We start from the raw sequence: 11,756 nt of genomic DNA on the forward strand, positions 1-11,756 counted from the left end.
ATACAGCTCATAAGTTCTGCACTATGCTAACAAGGCCCACGAGGCCAACACATTACGCCCCGTGTTGTATCTGTCGAACTCGTGAGCTGTTTTTACCTATAGTGTCGAACTCATGAGCTTTATTCGCCTTGTGTCGAACTCATAGGTTTTATTTGCCTATAGTGTCGAACTCAATGGGCTTCATGACTCGAGATCTGTATGACTCATGGACCCGTTTTCAATGTCGAACTCGTGAGCTGTACGACTCGTGGGTGTCGGTCGAGTGGGATGACCCCTGTATACCCCCCCCCCCCCCTTACTTAACATTATCTTGCTTTCAATAATGCCTTGTCCGCCTTAGAGGACCTAAAATAACAATGTCGGAATTTAGGAGCTTGGGTATATTTGTTTGCTCCGAGTTCATCGTGTCCCTGCCGGCAACCATGAGCAGGGATAGTCTGGTGGCATGAAAGCAGTAGATGACACTAGGTTCGAATCCCGTGGTTCCTTTTTTCTAACAGGTTGGTTAATTACAGATCAGCACTTGCGATGTTCCAAATTCCATTTTTAAATGTATATTAACTGAAATTTCACACCTAAAGAAAAGTCGTTTGTAAGTATGCAAAACAATGTGACATTTATTTACAAAGATTGACACAAGGATCATCATGTTGCATGATGTGAGATATTGTATATGGCACACTTCTCAAGATGTTAAAACTTGATGAGCATGCTTTAGATCAGCGCTTGCCATCAGATAACAATAACTGCACTTTGAATATTTTATTGTCTTGCAGATTTTAGGAATGCCAATTCTTATAATTTTTTTTTCATGTCAGGAAAGGTTTTGAACAGACTTTTTAATTTGAGTATGAAACCGGACATGTGTACAGAGTTTTTTTAAAATTAAAAGTGACTGCATTAAGGAATTTATATGAATAATGAACAAAAATGATGATAATACAGCTTTACGTAAGATTGCTTCTTTTTACTTCTTGCTTATACACTTTGCATTATGTATATCGCCTTTTGTATTGTATGTATCGCCTTTTGTCTGATGGGATATCGATTTTAAAAGGAGAAAGCATGCATGCATAATGTATTCTACACAAGTGATGTAAAGGCGATGACTAACATTATTGAATGTCTGAACTTCCTCATATATACATGTGTCATTCTTCGTCAGTGTATATGTTTTGGGTTTTTCGGAGTATTGATTCGTATGCTCAAAGACCAGAACATTATTGCAAGCATTTCACCAGTGGTAAAAAAAGAAGAAGAAAGAAATACAAACATAAAGGCGAGCCAGATAGTTTTGATTTTTTTTCGGATCAAAATCATGCTTCATAATCTAATGTGCTTCGGTGCAAATAAAAAAGAAAACAAAATATGTACACGTAAACTGTATTTTATTTGTTTTCCCCTGCTGTGATAGTGCCATACGTCCTATAGCATGTTCATGTCTACATGATCAGTACACAAACGAGACATACAATCGTTTTTATACACTCTGCGGAAAAAAAAGTGGAGGTACCCACTCTCAAAAGACTAGTATGTTTGTATTATGCGGGTACCTCTGAGGGAGGGGGAAAGAGGGGGTGAAAAGCTTATATACAACTACAAAGAGTGCGGGAAACTGGGGAAATCGGGGCGGGGAAAGAAAAAGTGTGAAAAAAAGGAACAGAAAATAGGGAGAAGAGGAGGGAGAGAGAAAAAGAAACAACCTAAATCAGTTGAAGGCATACACCAAACTAGGCCGAAGCCCACAGAAACAATTGATCTCGGCTTTCTCTCTCTCTCTTCTCCATATTTTCTGTTCCCTTTTTTACACTTTTTTTTTTTACAAATATTCTATTCCCTATTTCCTCAGTTTCCCACACTTTTTGTAGATGTAAGCTCTTCACTTCTCTTTCCCCCTTCCCTCAGAGGTACCCACAAAATACAAGCATAATTTTATAGTCTTTGGAGTGGGTACCTGAACTTTTTTTTCGCAGAGTGTATAAATACATTATGTCTCTGTTGTACTGATCACATAGACATGAATATGAACATGCTTTTATCTCTGGCGGGTTATGTATATTTTCAACGACACGCGTGTCAAATTTCACATATTTCTTTGTATGCTCTGTCGAAAAAAAAAAAAGTGAAAATAAAGTTTGGATCATTTGAATCATGATATTTGTGCAGGGTTGTAACTACTGATCACACGTCATGTTTTGCGCTGTGCATGCAGTGAGTAACCCACTGATCAGAGATTATTGCTCGCTCAAATACGTTAGAAACCCTGATCAGTTGTGTTTACTTTGCACACACAGAGTAAAAACGTCCTGTAGGGCATGCCATGTGTTGCAACAGTCGGGAGAACAGCTAATCAGAGGTTCAAAACCATGGATTGATCAGAGGTTTTTCTATGCTCATGAAAAGTAATGACTACTGATCAGAAGTTTCCAACACTGAACGAGCAAAAAAGAAAATAAATAAATAAATCTCTGATCAGTAGTTTTAACTTTCCACTGAGAGTATTGAAGAACCTCTGATCATGGGTTTTCTTGACTCTTTCATCATGGTGTTCCATAACTTAAGATTTTAAACTCACCGATCAGGGGTTTCCCGACTTTTGCAACACATGGCGTTTCATAAGTGCCGGTTTCACCCACGAAACGCGCATGACTCTGGTTTTCCCCAACAAACATCAAAGCATAAAAACACAATGACAACGAGCAACTGTCGTATACAATACAGGGTAGTCTCTTCAAGGAACCCTTGTAATCTTTTTATGATGTCAGTGAAGAGGTTTCTTTTCTATACTGAGTATACCGTCCGATGCCAACAGCTTTTACTGCAAGGGAATTTTCTGAAGTGAAGCAACGTGAAGCAAAGTGAACACGCGTCCTTGTCCCTCCACTGGTTTTGTTTGGAGTGGAAATATATTTCTCTAAAAGGGTCTTCGACAAAGGCAAACTTAAATGAGTACAGATCAATGGTATAGCCTACGGGTAAGAACACGTCAGCACCATAAGACACGGAACCATGCATGAACAATGCGTGACATATATTTCCAACGATTGTGATGGAGGCGTATATAGCTGTAAGCATTTCGAATGTAGGAAACAGTGCACTTCCTTGTTAATAAGTATTCTGAAATTCATGAGCAGTGCACATTAGTGCTCGTGGGACAGGCGAGCTTCAAATTGACAACTGCTGTGAAATCATGTTCAAAATTGAGTCTATCTTTAGTGAAATAAATAATATCATATATTCCATATGTTGGTTTTTTAATTGTTACAGTGCTGTAGGCTGAAAGATACTATTTTGCTCTATACTGTATAGCACCTGTTACTATTTTTATATTCACTATCATCATTACATCTCATTAAACTATCATTAAACATAATTATATTCTTCTGCTGCACGTGACACTCTCTTAGCTAAGCTAGTGCAACGCTCAATCGGTACAAGCCTGTACGTTTTTCCCATTTATATATATATATATATATATATATATATATATATAGCGAAAACTTTGAGCAAAGAAAATGGGTTTTCATCGATGAAAACCCATTTTCTTTGCTCAAAGTTTTCGCTATCTATTATTACAATTGTTTCTGGTCAGTTTTCCTTTCCTTGTTTCAATATATATATATATATATATATATATATATATATATATATATATATATATATATATATATATATATATATATATATATATATATATATATATATATATATATATATATATATATATATATATATATATACAATATATATATATATATATATATATATATATATATATATATATATATATATATATATATATATATATATATATATATATATATATAATGTATGGATATGCATATTTACATAGGCCTACACTAATTTCCTCTAAACTCCCACTCCCAATGACATTCCAGTGCAGTGGTTTAGAAAGTCGGCACCGATCCTCGATCACTGACCACACCCTCCACGTACCAATTCCTCATTATGCATCCCGTTGGACTGCCGCTGCCACTCAATAGTTGACAACCCCGGATGTTGACTCGAATAGTGATGAAGGAATCATTCATAAAATCTCATGACCGTAAATGCGATTTCATGGTGTTACAACTTTCCCCTCCCCAACTCTGGCACTGGCTCTTTGAATAATATGCATCATCATTAGCTAGTTTGATCTTCTCCCTTCATTTTATGTATAAAAGGAACAGTGGTGATATTATCATGTTCATATGCAGTTGAGTATCAATGCCATTTTGTCAACGTGACTTCTGGGCACCATGCAGGTTCGTTTTCAGATAGTCCTCTTGCCATCCGGAAAGGACTTGGACTACCTTCACTCCGGTCACGATTAATTTAAGAGCACAATATATATACAGGGTGTGTCGAGTGGTCCTGTTCCACATTCTCTATACTTTCGATTGTAACTCTTTTGGTATTTTTTTTTCTTCAACTTATAAAATATCGGCTGAAAAGGATGAATTTGTTGGAATTTATATTTTTATTCCGCAAACGTGAGGAGGTCTCGTGTATATATCATTCGTTTTATGTCGCTCTGAGCTCTCCGCACGACACTAACAATATTCATCATATTAACAGAGTAAATAAGTTTTATAATGCATGAGCCAAACCAAAGACAGACACTGTGTTCATAAAATATCAATTATGGCGTCCATAGGAAAATCATACACATTCATGATTTGTGCCGAAGCGAAAATACATTGTAGTTCAAGCGAGTTAAACTTCGTCCCACCGTCATTTTGATCGAGAAATGTTAATACGCAAAAAAAAAAAAAAAAAAAAAAGATCACGTAAATTTTCGAATAGGAGTAGCTTATGTACGCAGAATGGCACAAAATGTCTCCAACAGCAATCGCGCTCTTTCTAACCGTCCCGAAGTATATTCCAGCTGCCGTTATTGACTGTATACGTGGTACGTGCATTGACGATTGACGACAGGATGCTGTATAATCATTGCAACGCGTGTGTAATTCACCCTGTATACGGGAGTAACGAAAAGCTGCAGTCCTGTGCGTGCTCGAAATTTACATTCCTATACTGCAATCGCATCAACTATTTTTGTCTCAAGAAATAGTGTGACTGAAAATCTTACCTGATTTTGACGAAGGTCAGGCAGCAGCTCACATCATGCTCATACCAGGAAGGTGAATCATCGCCATTATTCATCAGTGCGTGATCGTGCGGGTCTTTTTCACCGCATGCAAATGATGCGATTTACTATGTCAGTTTTTTTTTAAATCTTATGTCTCAATTACTCTTACATTATTTAGATATTTTATATAATTTCAATGAAAATCACATTTTATTTGAATTATTACATCGCATTTTTATGTATTAGTCTGCTTGCTTGTAGTGGGCCTACTGTGGATACATGCCCTTTTCTCTTTTTGTGTGAAATACCTGTCGTGCGAATGTATATTAACCCACACGCACCTACGTGATATTTTTATTTTCATAACACACCTACGAAGATACTTGGATACGGTATTTACATAGACATTGCTGTATAGTTTCACATAATGGTTCCTGTTTGACGTGTTCTGACATGCCATATTTCCCGGAGGGTGGAAATGTGGCTAAGGGACAATGGTCAGAAAGAGAAAGAGGTGAAACGAGTGGGAGGGATTCAGGAGACGGAGAAAGATCAGAATATACAAAACGAGTACAGGAATTTCTACAGTCTCATTGGTCGAGAGAAGTGCATCGATTTTTCTTCGCTTTACGTTCGACATTAATATTGTGAATCACTGGCCAAAACTGTACATTTGTGCATTCACAGAATAAAAATAATGCAGAGATTTTAGTGCACGAAAGGAATTCTGTGCATGTGGTATACTTTCAGAACGTTTTCTCCATCCCCCCATTTTCTTTTTTTTTTCTTCTTCCATTTTTTTTTTGTTCGGTACATCTGTCGTCCAAAGCGGACTTGGCATTTAGCGCACAGTATGCAGCTTTTTTGAAAACGTTTCCAAAATAATCAATGGGCGTTACAAAATGAAGCGTCCCTTAAAAACCTTAGCAAACGTTATCGGACGTACGAAATTGAACGCGTAAAAAACCCCAAACATATAACCAAATAAGCTATAGATCGGTGGACTACTAAAAGAGAATAAACACACAAAAAAAAAAAAACAAAGAAGCAAGAAAAAAAATCATATCATCAATCAATCGAATGGCCTCTCCAGCATTCGTGTCTCTAATCTTTTATTTTTCTCGCTTATGATGCCGGTATATACAGTCAACCTTTGCCTAAGTCGAATCTAGAAATCTGGACTGAAGAAATAGCTTCGACTTAGAGAAAATTCCATTTATTTGGGATTAAAATCAACATAATATAAAGAGAAGAGGACTTAAAAATACCTACGTCTATAGGCGATTATTGCGCTTATGCGAGGTCGACCTAAGCAAAGTTGACTACGGTGTACTAAGTATTTCTCAGATTGTGTGACGTCATTTTTCAGGTAGTAATATTAAAGTGCGCTTGCGCATTAGTTATCCAACGCAGAGGGCGTCTTGTCTTACTAAACGGCTTTACAATGATTGACCATGCACGAAATGTCTGTCACTAAGTCAGCAGATAGAATAGTGCAGTCCATGGAGATGATAATATTTACACACAAAAAGAACACAACAACACCAACAAATGTACTTATAGCTTTTGGCATCCAACATACAAGCCTTCTCCTAAATCCGGCCTCCTAATGTCAAACCTCCAGAACTCCATTAATCGAATATCATTCTGTCTCATACATCGGGCCACTTCCCAATTTTCAATATTGTCCCAGTCATATCAAAACCCATTTTCATTCCTATTAGAGAAGCACTTCGAAAAGTAATACCTGATAATTTACAAAATCTGAAGGATAGATTGAAAACTGGTTTGAACGGAAATTGGAAGAAGTATATAACACCCAAGATATTCATTTACCATTCATGATTTTTAAAATGAAAATTCCCATTTAGACAAAAATGCTCCTTTACTTTATGTTAAACGATGTCATGATAAAAATAATGCATTCTAGACTTCAATAGATTACAAACTCCTTTAAGATTCATAAACCGAAAAATATACAAATTCATATTATGCAGATAAATTAAACGTACTTAACAATCATAGTGTTAACCATCGCATATATATTATTTTTATAAATGTTCTTACAAGAATACTATGTCATGGGGAAAAGTATTATGTGGATCAGATGTCTATTTTTAAACATGACATGAACAAGAAAAGTAAACAGTGCTATTCATAAAGATGATAAACCTCTGATAACAATAACTAAATTTCAAGTCGAAATGACAGACTTTGTGTTGATAACCGACGCATTTTCAATCTTTGGTTGTTGTTGTTTTTTTTTTCTTAGATTGGATATGATTCGGCCAAACATAATTTTATTCCCACATCTCAAAAGAAATTTCATTAATTCCTTCAATCACGCAATTCTACTTCATTCTTTTTCTTCTTCTTTTTTTAACCGGTTACTATAGTTGTAAGTTAAAAAGGTACATTATTATCGTGAATTTAGAAAGTAAAAGAACTGGACCAGATGGTATCAACAATGTTATTCTAAATTAAATGTATATGATGATATGAGAATATTGAACTGTTAACTTATACATTTGTAATTAATCATTAAGTAAAGGTGTTGTCCCGTTACACATTATAAATCGTATTAAAAAGTCCAAGATACAAGGCAGGTAACGAAGAAGAAAGCAGTTATCATTCATTAATTTTTTTTTTCTATTGTCTTGGATTTCTTAACAGTTGGGAAAAAAAAGTTGTTTACCTAAGAATCCCTATACATTTCACATTTCGAATCACAATTCCGATTTCGCAAAGAAAACAGCTCTTCTCAAGCAATTCTTTCCTTCACTTGAAACAAAAAATATCTAAAGCTGTAGATGGGTCTCATCATACAGTGGGTGCGTTCTTGGACCTCTCCAAGACGTTCGATACCTGATCATAGAATATAACTTCATAAATTATTTCACCATTGTATCCGTGGTGAGGTTTTGGATCATGGTTCAGAAGCTACCTTGCTGCTCGCAAATAATAGTTGTCGTTATCTGACCAGAACTCTATAGCAAACAATCTGCCATGTTTGTCATCCTTGGTGTTCCGCGAGGCAGTTTTCTAATACCAGGACCTCTTTTGTTGATTACGTACATAAATGATATACAGTGCGTATCAAAAAAAGCAATCCAACTTTGGAGGGCTACTACATGTATTTCAGAATGTCACGTGTGGAAAGCGCAGTGTTGGTTGAGAAGAAAGGAGAATTCTTCCTCTCTCTATTGATGTGTACGTAATTATGCTGACAAAGGTATGACAAATTGCACTTTTTCTTTTAGTTTGAGTATTTTTGTGAAGGAACAAGGAATGTATCACTCAATACATGAGATTTGTCAATAAAAATGTTCCTGCAAGACTGTAGGTATGTGTTTAGGGTGTCTGTCCTTTTATGGTCCATAACCTTCTGCTCACTATGGCTATGTTGTCAAGATTTGAAATAAACCAATCGTCGCTACTTTTCTCCGAAAATAAGATTTTGAAAACAAATGATTTTTATTACAATGCATTATCATCTTGACCAATCAATGTACAAACTCAGCAATAATTCATTACTTTTTTTAGAGAAGCCGCAGGCTCCTTCAATAAATACGCAACTCGTCACTGTAATATTTTCGATTTCACTTGTCTTTAACTAGGACTTTTTTTTCACACAATCTATTACATGTGTATTTACATTTTGCTGTGACCACTAATGAGCAGTTAATGATTTAATACACATACATAATCATAATACAGTTGTATGTAATAATGTGTGTGCGTGCGTATGTGTGTGTTTGTGTGTGTGTATATATAAAGATTATACACAAATATATACATTTGACGCTACATCAATCATGATTTCACGGGGTGGGGCGTATATTGCTGTCACACAATCTGAGGGGAGAGAAAATCAACAGCACATCCAGTTTAATTGGTGTATAATAAACCTTTATTTTCATTTTGACCAATCTGTAAAGGCCGTGTCACACCTTTCCGGGCAAGCCTTGCGTTTGACTTGCAAAGAGCATTTTTCACTACCCGGAGGTCCCCGTAGATGATCCGCACATGACAGTACCTAGCATGTATCTCAACCGTAGTCGCCCGGAGGTGCGCACGCATATATTTTTACCCGCAACCGTGTTTAGGCTCTGTCACACCTTGCTTCCGGGCAAGCTAATCGGGCTTGTTACGTGTAGGGATTTTCTGGCATACCGGACATTCCTGAGGGCGGAAAAGGATTTGAGCGAGTCAGCGCATGTGTCTTACTTGCTGGACGCGTTCTACTTCATTATACTTGCGAGTATACTGTGTGACCTTTGTACCAGTCGCGTGGGGGCTGACAACTCAGTTAAGGAATTCCTCTAATGGAATGGCTGAAATCCCACAGAATTTCATTATCTTGGCTGCATACGGGACTGCGAAGTACCTGCGTGGGAGTTGCCTGGGAAGTGCTGCCGCTAAGGGCCTCCCACTGGCGTTCTGCGTGGACCTCTACGGGCATTCCCGCGACTCACCCGGAAAAAGTTTTGGTCATGCTCAAAACTTGGCTGCGGTTAAATCGGACTTGCGTGAGCACCTCCGGGAAACTACGCACTAGATAATGTCAGGTGCGGATCAACTGCGGAGAGCTCCGGGGAGTAAATTTGTTTCCCCGCAAGTCAAGCTGCAAAACTTCCCCCGTACAGTATGACAAGGCATGAATGAAAATTGCAAACATTCTTGTTCGCCCGCTGAAAATCTTCTACGTGCTGGAAATTACCTCCTCGCCACAAGCCCGCGTAGCTTGCCCGGAATGGTGTGACACGGCCTTAACCTTTTACAATGCATTACTACAGCATATAGAGCATATGATTTCATGATAAAAATGTGAATTCTGAATAACCAATTCAAGGCAATCTATTGGCACAAAAAGAATATATTTCGAAAGACTAGTAGCACACATGACTGCCAAGAATTCTCAGGAAATTAAATTAAAAACTACATACACTTTCTTGAACATCATCTTTGCTTTTGCAGTGTAAAATAAAGGTTGCCCTCTCTCTCTTTCTCAAGCACTTTCCCTATGTTTCTCCAGAGGAGGAGATAAACTTCCTCCACTTTCCAAGCGATTTACCAATCCGAGTAATGCCTTCATTCACGCAGGCAAAAAAAAAAATCAGCAGGAAAATATCCATGCCTTTGCGAGTGAAAACATTCTCTCAAACTTAATCACTGACAGAGACAGAGCACAGTGCTGCACTGCTGGGAAGGAGAGGAGTGACCATATTCAACTTACTTCCACCAACAGGACATATTATACTCAGCCTTGCAAGCATTAGGAGTGCATGCCAGTGGTATCATTCTCATCACAGAGGGAGTGTTTGTGTCCTAAAACTGGTCACTCAGCTAAAGTGGTTATACATGTACTAAGTAACTCTGTATGTTCACAATGGTACACTACATACGATTAAACAAATGCAGAAACTACACTTTAACATCCGCCTACATTTTCATTATGCTACATACATGTAATAACATGATTGTCCCTGTATGCCAATACTGTACACTGCCGGAGCAATGGAAGTTCTGAAAAGAAAATGTTGCAGTATGAATGCTCTTTGTCTAAGCATTGTTACTGCTGTAATATGGATGATTTACCATACTTAACATACAGGTGCATTCATACTGACACTATGCTACTGTGCTGTTTCAGTGACATGTACGTATGTTCACTATACAACTAATGGGAAAATGTTAAATCCTGCCAATGCAAGAGGATTGTCAGCACTTCGATCACCAGCATTTCTGCCATTTTATTCTTTGATCCCCCCCCCCCCCCCCCCCCTGGCGGCTGACCAGTGCTGCATTGGGATTCCCAATAAGCATCTCCAGTAGATATTTCCCCACACTTTGCAGTTATCTAGCTAATAGCAAACTTAGCATGTAAATACAAACAACATGAAATACTGTGTCTGGTGTGTACGTAGCTGCAGTGTTCATAGCTGGCTCATTCAATTCTCCTTATGGGTGGGTGTTGAATGTTTTAAGGGGAGGGAAGCAATCTTCATTTATTTTCATATTAATCACTAAATGATCAAAATTAATGACATGCTTGGAAAAAAAAAAATGAGGGAATTGATATGGTCTATTTCCAGACCGACATGTAATATAAATATCACTATACATTGTACATGTATATACGGCTCTAGGGCAATTACCCCCTGGGCAATTTGCCCCAGTGCCTTCCCTGGCCCTAATCCTAATCCTAATCGTGAACCTAATCTTAACCCTAACCCAAACTCCTAACCCTAAACCTAACCCTAACCCTAATCTTTACTCTATACTCACCACTAACCAGTATTTAGCCGGGGGGTAATTGCCCTCTGGAGGCAATTGCCCGGATACGGTATATACACATAAATACATTATATACATGTATACACACAGATATGTACATTATGCTTCCAACTCACCACAAGTACTATGCAGCACACTCATGATAACTCTTTGAAAAAAATTGTGTGAAATCAATATTAAAGAATATCTGTTTCTTTCATATTAATGCAATGAAGAACTGCATTATGGTATACGTGTACGATGTGGCAAGGGAATGACTTTCAAGATTTCATCAAAAATATACATCATTTGTTACCATCTTCTACAAATTATTTTCCCATGCAGTTCATCATTTCATCACTTGCACACCATGTTCTTTCACATGAAT

This window comes from Diadema antillarum, unplaced genomic scaffold, assembly GCF_040938485.1.
Source record: "Diadema antillarum isolate AM-2024a unplaced genomic scaffold, OU_Dant_1.0 seq00000563_RagTag, whole genome shotgun sequence".
Classification (NCBI taxonomy): Eukaryota; Metazoa; Echinodermata; class Echinoidea; order Diadematoida; family Diadematidae; genus Diadema; species Diadema antillarum.